The sequence below is a fragment of the Lathamus discolor genome, chromosome W (assembly GCF_037157495.1).
Source record: "Lathamus discolor isolate bLatDis1 chromosome W, bLatDis1.hap1, whole genome shotgun sequence".
NCBI classification, from domain to species: domain Eukaryota; kingdom Metazoa; phylum Chordata; class Aves; order Psittaciformes; family Psittacidae; genus Lathamus; species Lathamus discolor.
The window spans coordinates 28,870,042-28,880,093 of record NC_088908.1 but is presented as its reverse complement, the minus strand read 5'-3'; positions in this window follow the sequence as shown (position 1 = coordinate 28,880,093).

Here is a 10,052-nt window from a genome sequence, read left to right as displayed (position 1 = left end):
CAGGCAAAAAAAGGGTGTGGGAATGTGGAAAAACAAATAGTTCAAAACAAGACTGGAATACAATTTGGTCAGTGAGCATTTTACAGAAATTCCAATATATTGGGAACATCTCTTGGTGTCTTAGATGGACAGGAAAAAAAAATGTAACAGAAAATATAAACATCAGTAACTTACTGTCCATAAATAGGGTTAGTCAAAATATAATAAAAAATGTTCCTTGGTGGAATTGTACCAGAACCTTAGATTGTGACACTGACCCTGAGAAAATTACAATACCTCCAATCAAGATTGCTTTAAAGGCAGGATGCGCGTGCTGAGGACTGAAAATTGGAGGAAAAGTAATACAAGTCCCCGTTGACAATATAGATTGTAAATATTCAACAGTGCATAGTATGGGACATTTCGTTTAGGCAGCAAGTGACGGAACCTGGACTACCCACCTACCCATGGAAGGTCCAGCTAAAGAAATTACTTTAGGATTACCGACTCTTTGTCCAATTTGGAAAAAGTCACCATTCAAAGGCAAATTAGAAATCTTACAAATTCGAACAAGAAGAGATATAGATAATAACGACAATAATGATGAAGACATTTGGCAGGAGCCCTCAACAGGAGTTAAGATAGGATGGGCTTTTGAATCTCTACTTGCCCCAGTGGCAGCATATCGAAACAGAGAAATGATTGACAACCTGTTTAGTCAAACAAAAAGGTTAGCCAGAATAACAAAAAAAGGATTCAGAGATTTAAATTTACAATTGCAGGCAACAACCAAAATGACCTTGCAGAACAGAATGGCATTAGACATGTTATTACTTAAGGAACATGGCGTTTGTGGATATTTAAAGGACAGAGTGGATCACTGCTGTATTCACATTCCTAACGTGACCACAGATATAGAATACGACATTTCCCAGCTGTACAACATTGAAAAAGAAACGGAAAAAGAAAAAGAATATATTGAACAAAATTGGATCGGAGCACTTTTTGATGATCTAGGCCTTCACCTCACAGGATGGGTCCATTCCCTCGTACAAACTATAATAGTGATACTGATTGTATTTTTAATGCTATATTTGATGTATCTTTGTATTCGAAAGGAAATAGTCCAAAACAGGGCATGGACCCATCGAATCATAGAGGCAGTAACTAGGAAACATCTGAAATACCCTACACCTCCACTGACTTATCAGGAGACAGCTACCTAAGAGAATGAAAATACTTACTTAAGTTAAGTGAAGTATTTTCAAAGGGGGGAAATGTTAGAGAAAAAGGCAAAATTTTACGATAACTAAACATTAGAAATGATTATATTTGAAAATTTATAAATCAGTAGTGTGGGTTTGGAAATACTGTAATTTTCCAGGACAGTTTGTAGTTTTGTACCAGAGTTATTCAGTAACCAATGATAACAATGGTAGGCTAGGTGGTAAGAGCTAACATAATTACATACGGTAAAGGGCATACGGGTGGATTTAAAAAGTATTGTGAAAGTCTATCGAAGTAGAAACTAATGGACACACCAGGGTAGTCAAGTGAGAACAAGACAATACTGGCGTCCACACAATGGTTGGGATATATCCAAAGAACAGAAAGGTGAAGGAGGACAGAGCGAGGAAGACTTCTTACTTCATCTGAGGAAGACTCCTTACTTCATCAATGCGACCACCAGAAGAGGCTGCGCAAGCGCAGAAGAGGCTGATGTCGTAATAGACTGATGTGGCAATCCTTGATACATATGTAGTAGTTAATGATGCAATCCGTGTTAAATATGTATTAGTAACCAAATTTTAGTGTATAAATTGCGAACGCGATGTGACGAGGTCGAAGCCAGATTTGGGCAAGCGCCCCTGGTTTCCCAGCGCTGCAATAAAGCACCTCATATAACCATTCCTGTGGTTATGTGTTTATTCTTACGCTAACATAGGGATGCTGGGGAGGGACTCTTCGTCAGGGACTGTAGTGACAGGACAAGGGGTAACGGGTTAAAACTTAAACAGGGGAAGTTTAGATTGGATATAAGGAGGAAGTTCTTTCCTGTTAGGGTGGTGAGGCACTGGAATGGGTTGCCCAGGGAGGCTGTGAGTGCTCCATCCCTGGCGGTGTTCATGGCCAGATTGGGCGAAGCCTTGGGTGAGATGGTTTAGTGTGAGGTGTCCCTGCCCATGGCAGGGGGGTTGGAATTAGATGATCTTGATGTCCTTTCCAACCCTAACTATTCTATGATTCTATGATTCTATGATTCTATTATATGAACGAGGTAGGATCCCTTACAAAACAGAAACAAGAACAAAAATTCAAACATAAAATTATAAAATGGATGTGTCATTTGATTACTATTCCAGGGAAAGTTCTACTTAACAAGCCTTACAATAACACCTCGAGAAGAAAAGGTAAAGTCAGAGCAATAACAGAAGGGTCTGATGTATCAAACTTGGGTTATACATTGCATAGGCAGTTAAGGCAATTGCACTGCAGGGCATCTGAACGATATTTTTACCTGCAGTTCTGCAAACCCCTTTTTTATTTCCCCCCACCCCAAAACACTAATTTTACTTACAGTTCAATTGTAAGTTCAGTTATTTAGTCTCAGTTAATGCAAAAACGTGTTCATAATTAAATGGGAAAAAAACACTAATGGATCTTTTTTCTCCTTCCCCCAAAGTCATATCCTCTGAGATATGACACTTTGCAAAACTTTTCATATCTGTTACATTAGTATAATCCCCACAGAACAAAGGAGAATTACATACTGCACAAATATACATATTTAAATAAAGCTTGAGTGTAAACAACACAGGATGCAAACAGCTTAAAAAAATCCCAGAAAAAAATTAATTTTGTAATTTAGTCTTTTAAGTGCACTTGAAACACTGCAACTGCCCTTCTCCCAAAAGATATTTCCATAGTTAAGCTATGCCGCTACGCTTACTCCCTTAAAGCTACATACCCATGCTATAACTCATTATGCTGACTCAACGCAAATATCTGTGGGGGAAAATTAATTTACAGGATTAATTAAAATCTTGGTAGTATTCACAAGGTATGATAGTAAAGGGATCAACCATGAAAGATGTGGTAATACACATTTTTAAATATTTCTAATAATTCTAACACAAGTATATTGCAAAAATTGCATAGAAAACCTGTCAATACAAAAAGCTCCCCCAAAATTACACAATTAAGGAAATTTAATGTAAATATTTTACGTGCTTTTCCTATAAAGGGCACTAACATACAAATACTAAAAAAAAAAAAAACCCACAACATTTTTTCCCCCAAACAAATTATTTGTTCCTTAATTTAAAAATACTGAATAGGGAAGCATAACAACCATCTCACATGCCAGCTGCTGATCCAAATAAGAAAATCTCCAAATAGTTTCAATTACCAAAAGAAAGCCTTCTGTCGTGGTTTAAACAAAGTCATCCATAAATCACACAGTTGCTCTCTCACTCCCCCCCCTCCTTGCCCTCCCCCTACTCCCAGAGGGACAGAGAGGAGAATCGAAAAAAATGCAACTCCCACAGGTTGAGATAAGAACAGTTTAGTAACTAAGGTATAACACAAATAACTACTGCTACCACCAATAATAATAACGATAAAGGAAATAACTCGGAACAATGTAGATATATTCCAGCTGCTCCAGCCAACAAGCCGGCTTCAATTGGAGCTCGTCTCAGATGCCTCTATACAAACGCCCGTAGCATGGGGAACAAACAAGAGGAATTAGAGATGTGTGCTCATCTATGGGGGTATGATATAATAGGCATCACAGAAACAAGGTGGGATGGCTCCTATGACTGGAGTGTTGGAATGGAAGGTTACAGGCTCTTTAGAAAGGACAGGCCTGGCAGGCGGGGAGGGGGAGTTGCCCTTTATAATAGGGATAAGCTGGAGAGTATGGAACTCTGTCTGGGGGCAGATGAGCAGTTTACAGAGAGTTTGTGGGTCAGGGTTAAAGGGAGAACAGCCGTGGGAGACATTACTGTGGGAATCTGTTACAGACCGCCTGATCAAGGAGAACCTGTGGATGAAGCACTCTACAGACAAATAGCAAAAGCCTCATGCTCGCAGGCCCTTGTTCTCATGGGGGATTTCAACCACCCTGACATCTGTTGGAACGATGGCACTGCACAGCACAAGCAATCCAGGAGGTTCCTCAGTTGTGTGGAAGACAACTTCCTTCTGCAATTAATAGAGGCGCCGACAAGGAGAGGTGCCATGCTTGACCTTGTGCTCACCAACAGGGAAGGGCTTCTTGAGAATGTGGTACTCCAGGGCAGTCTTGGATGCAGTGATCACGAGATGGTCGAATTTGAAATCTCCAGGACAGTGAGAAGAGCGTGTAGCAAGCTCACTGCCCTGGACTTCAAAAGAGCAGACTTTGGCCTCTTCAGGAGCCTGCTTAGTAAGGTTCCATAGGATATAGCCCTGGAGGGCAGGGGGGCCCAAGGCTGTTGGTTGATATTCAAGGATCACCTGCTACAAGCTCAGGAGTGCTGCATCCCAACTAGAAGGAAGTGCAGCAGGAGGGCCAGGAGACCTCCTCAGATGTATAGGGAGCTGCTGAGGCAAATTCAAAGGAAAAAAGAGGCTTATAAAAAATGGAAGCAAGGACAGGCGGCCTGGGTAGAGTACAGGGATGTTGTCCGGGAAGCTAGGGGCCAGGTTAGGAAGGCTAAGGCCCAGTTAGAATTAAACCTAGCCAGGGATGTTAAGGATAACAAGAAGGGATTCTACAGGTACATAGCAAACAAAAAACAGACTAGGGACAACATAGGCCCCCTGAGGAAGCTTTCGGGAGAACTGGCTACACAGGATTTGGAGAAGGCTGAGGTTCTGAATGACTTCTTCACCTCGGTCTTCACTGGCAAAGGCTCTGACTGCACCACCCAGTTCTTAGAAGGTCGACGCAGGGACTGTGAGAATGAAGACCTTGGGCCCACTGTAGGAGAGGATCTGGTTCGAGACCATCTTCAAAATCTGAAAGCGCAGAAGTCCATGGGACCTGATGGAATCCATCCGCAGGTCCTGAAGGAGATGGCGAATGAAGTTGCTAAGCCACTGGCCATCGTATTTGAAAAATCATGGAAGTCAGGTGATGTTCCCGATGACTGGAAAAAGGGAAATATAACCCCCATTTTCAAGAAGGGGAAAATGGAAGACCCGGGGAATTACAGACCAGTCAGTCTCACCTCTGTGCCTGGTAAAATCTTGGAGCAGATTCTCCTGGAAGGCATGCTAAAGCACATGAAAAACAACAAGGTGCTTGGTGACAGCCAGCATGGCTTCACTAAGGGAAAATCCTGCCTGACCAATTTGGTGGCCTTCTATGATGGGGCTACGGAATTGATGGATAAGGGCAAAGCAGTTGGTGTCATCTACCTAGACTTGTGCAAAGCGCTTGACACTGTCCCACACGACATCCTTCTCTCTAAATTGAGAGGTATCAATTTGATGGATGGACCACTCGGTGGATAAAGAACTGGCTGGATGGCCACACACAAAGAGTTGTGGTCAATGGCTCGATGTCTGGCTGGAGACCAGTAACGAGTGGTGTCCCTCAGGGATCGGTGTTGGGACCGGTCTTGTTTAACATCTTTGTTGCTGACATGGACAGTGGGATTGAGTGTGCCCTCAGCAAGTTTGCCGATGACACCAAGCTGTGTGGTCCGGTTGATATGCTGGAGGGAAGGGATGCCATCCAGAGGGACCTTGACACACTTGTGAGGTGGGCTGATGCCAACCTTATGAAGTTCAACCATGACAAGTGCAAGGTCCTACACCTGGGTCGGAGCAATCCCAGGCACAGCTACAGACTAGGCAAAGAAGAGATTCAGAGCAGCCCTGCAGAGAAGGACTTGGGGGTGCTGGTTGATGAGAAAATGAACATGAGCCGGCAGTGTGCGCTCGCAGGCCAGAAAGCCAACCGTATCCTAGGCTGCATCAAAAGGAGTGTGACCAGCAGGTCGAAGGAGGTGATCCTGCCCCTCTACTCTGCTCTTGTGAGACCTCACCTGGAGTATTGTGTGCAGTTCTGGTGTCCTCAACATAAAAAGGACATGGAACTGCTGGAACAAGTCCAGAGGAGGGCCACGAGGATGATCAGGGGACTGGAGCACCTGCTGTATGAAGACAGGCTGAGGAAGTTGGGGCTGTTCAGCCTGGAGAAGAGAAGGCTGCGTGGGGACCTAATAGCAGCCTTCCAGTACCTGAAGGGGGCCTATAGGGATGCTGGGGAGGGACTCTTCGTCAGGGACTGTAGTGACAGGACAAGGGGTAACGGGTTAAAACTTAAATGGGGGAAGTATAGATTGGATATAAGGAGGAAATTCTTTCCTGTTAGGGTGGTGAGACACTGGAATCGGTTGCCCAGGGAGGTTGTGAGTGCTCCATCCCTGGCGGTGTTCAAGGCCAGGTTGGATGAAGCCTTGTGTGGGATGGTTTAGTGTGAGGTGTCCCTGTCCATGACAGGGGGTTGGAACTAGATGATCTTGAGGTCCTTTCCAACCCTAACTATTCTATGATTCTATGAATACAACACCTCAACACCAGCCGACCAATAACTCGCCCCACTCCCCCCAGCTGAGCACCGACCGATACCTCATCCAACCCTCCAATACCTCACCCTTCCGGGTAACTCTCGGTTACATCCTGGGCATGACGTGCTGTGGTATGGAATACCTCTTTGGTCAGTTTGGGTCAGGTGTCCTGTCTCTACTGCCTCCCAGCCTCCCCTCCTCCCTGGCAGAGCATGAGGCTCACAAAGTCCTTGGCCAGACCAAACATTTGAGCAGCAACTAAAAACATCAGCATTATCAGCACTGTTCCCAGGGCGAAAGTCAAAACACAGTGCTGCACTAGCTACTAAGAAGGAGAAAAATTACTGCTACTGCTGAACCTAGGACACCTTCAGACTTTGTTCTGCTTAGCACTAGGGAAAACCCGGGGTTGGGAATGGAAGAGGCTGAACCCCTTATACTGCACATGCTGGGGCCTGAATGAATACAGATAATTACAGAGAGATTTTCTGTTTGTCTCTCATGTTGTGCATACTCTGAAATTCCCTTTTGAAATCAGAGGAGCAAGTCAAGCTTAACCAGAATTAAAGACAAACAGATAGTAAATGGTTTCACAAGGGAGAAGCAGTGTGAGGTGTGAGATGGGTTAAGTAAAAGACAAATATGGGTAAACTACTCAGAAGAATGCATGTAAAGGTGAGAAGATGGAATCAACTGGTAGAGAAGAGCTATTCACAGGATGTAGAACTAGGGGAAAATAGCATACCTATTTCATTAGTACTTCGTAGGGGGAAGAACAGGAACACAAGGAACAAACTTCACCAGAAAAGCAAAGCAACGGGACAACAAAGAACATTTACCAGAAGTCCTGACAACATGAGCATTTATCCCTGAATTAGAACCATAGAATCATGAGGGTTGGAAAGGACCTTAAGATCATCTAGTTCCAAACCCTCTGCCACAGGCAGGGATGCCTCACACTAGACCGTGTCACCCGAGATCATGTCCAACCTGGCCCTGAACACTGCCAGGGATGGAGCACTCACAACTCCCTTGGGCAACCCATTCCAGTGCCTTACCACCCTCACAGTAAAGAACTTCCTTATATCCAATCTAAACTTCCCCTGTTTAAGTTTAAACCCATTACCCCTTGTCCTATCACTAAAGTCCCTAATGAGTCACTCCCCAGCAGCCTTATAGGGCCCCTACAGATACTGGAAGGCTGCTATGAGATCTCCACGCAGCATTCTCTTCTCCAGGCTGAACAGCCCCAACTTCCTCAGCCTGTCTTCATACGGGAGGTGCTCCAGTCCCCTGATCATCCTCGTGGCCCTCCTCTGGACTTGTTCCAACAGTTCCATGTCCTTTTTATGTTGAGGACACCAGAACTGCACACAATATCACAGAACTGCTAAATGATCTTGCAAACATATTCCTCCTTTCCTCAAATCTCTCTCAACCCAACACTTCTAGACTTCTCACAGTAATACACACATACATCGTCAATGTGGTATTACAGTATTATTCCTCCACTGTGACTACAAAAAGAACACGTGATGTGGAGTCTGAAGGTACTTATATCCTTCACGATGACTTTTGGAAGCTGCTGGTTTGGAGGGGATTAATCATCTTTATTTGTTTCAGAAACTATTGCTGAAGAAAGAAATGCACTTTTCAATTACAAATAAATCACCTTGTAGCAATTGCATAATGTTTAATATAAAGAAGCAGTCTTTGTATAGATCACATGAACTATGCACTAAGGAAATAAGAGAGAGGTACTGTTCACTCTGGTAAAATCTATAGCGTCACTTGAGTAACGATGCACAGTAGAGATTATGATACCCAGTGCAAGTGGAATTGTTTAACTAAACAGATATGCTAAATAGCAATGTGTATAAGGTCTTCACAGGCTTAGAAGCATATTATTTAAGCTTTCACCCTTCATTCAGACTAAAGCAATTTAGATTTGTTTTCTGCTATTTCTGAATCAACCCAGGAAATAATACCCTCATGTTTTCCAGAGGGTCAACCTGCCTTCACATTTGGTATTCATTTGATACGTGTAAAACACCATTATAATGAAATTTTAATAATTTTCAAGATTCAGTCTTACTTCAAAGAAGAACACCAGACAAAGTATTTTGTCTCAGTATTTAGCAGACAGAGATATTTGCTAACTGCATGTCCTGGGTTCACCAAGAGCCGTTTTGCTCCTTCTTAGTAGTTGGTGCAAGCTCTGTGTTTTGACTTCCAGCCTGGGAAGAGAGCTGATAGCACCGATTGTTTTTAATTGTTGCTAAGTAATGTTTATTCTGGCCAAGGACTTTGTGAGTCTCATGCTCTGCTGAGGACGAGGGGAGGCCGGGAGGAAGCAGAGACAGGACACCTGACCTAAGCTAGCCAAAGAGGTATTCCATACCACAGCACGTCATGCCCAGGGAGGTAACTGGGAGTTACCCGGAAGGGCACACTCTCTCTTCGGGGGGGGTCGAACTCATTCGGCGGTGGTATCGCATTCTCTTCTCTTGTTATTTTCTCTTATCGATATTATCATTGGTGGTAGCAGTAGTGATTTGTGTTATACCTTAGTTACCGGGCTGTTCTTATCTCAACCCGTGGGAGTTACATTCTCTCAATTCTCCTCCCCATCGCTCCAGGAGCGGGGAGGGTCGGGTTGGTTTAAACCACGACAACCGTATAGAAATATCCATAAAAGGGAAATATAAACCATATAAGGGGGGTTTGTACAAGGGAATACCAAGTTAAACTGCTTGATTGCTTAACATTTATATCGCTCAGCAAATACCTATCGTGCTTACCATGCAATACCAGAGCATCAGCTACTGATAAGGAAAGACAGTTACTTAATTCTCGTAAAAAAAAAAAACAGCTTTTGAAACTTGGATACTAACCAGAACCCTGAAGACTCCTAGAGAGCATGCACAGCAACTAAAGGTGAAAAGTTTAAACCGAGGACTCACTTACTTCATCCTGAGACCCCTGCCCAACGACCACCAGGAGGCACTGCACATGCACAAAGGACTTTTTGCTCATTATAATACGAAGCGGGAATAGGACATAAATATGTATAGGCGTATTGAGTAACCTAATGCATATGAATAATTTTAGAGGATAAATGTAAAGGGAAAACGACCCTGAGGTGGCATGTCTTTGGAGGAGCCATTCCCCCATGCACCTCAGCTGAATAAATGCATACCTACTTTACAACTTTAACAAGTTGTGGAGTTAATCAGCGTATCACAGAAGCCTCTATATTCATTAAAAAAAAAAAAACAAACTTAAGAGTATTTTTATATTTGGAAGCAATAACAAAACTTGCAACACAATGTTATTAAGAAAAATGGACCAAGTCTTCAAAGCTTCACTACAGATGCACTACTTATAATCTCGATTTTGTGGAGTGAAAGTACCAAATGCCAAAAAGTTACCTTTTTTCTTAATGTCTATTAAATAATAAAGGGAGTAGATGATATATCATCAACATAGCCCTCACCTGTTACTGCAACC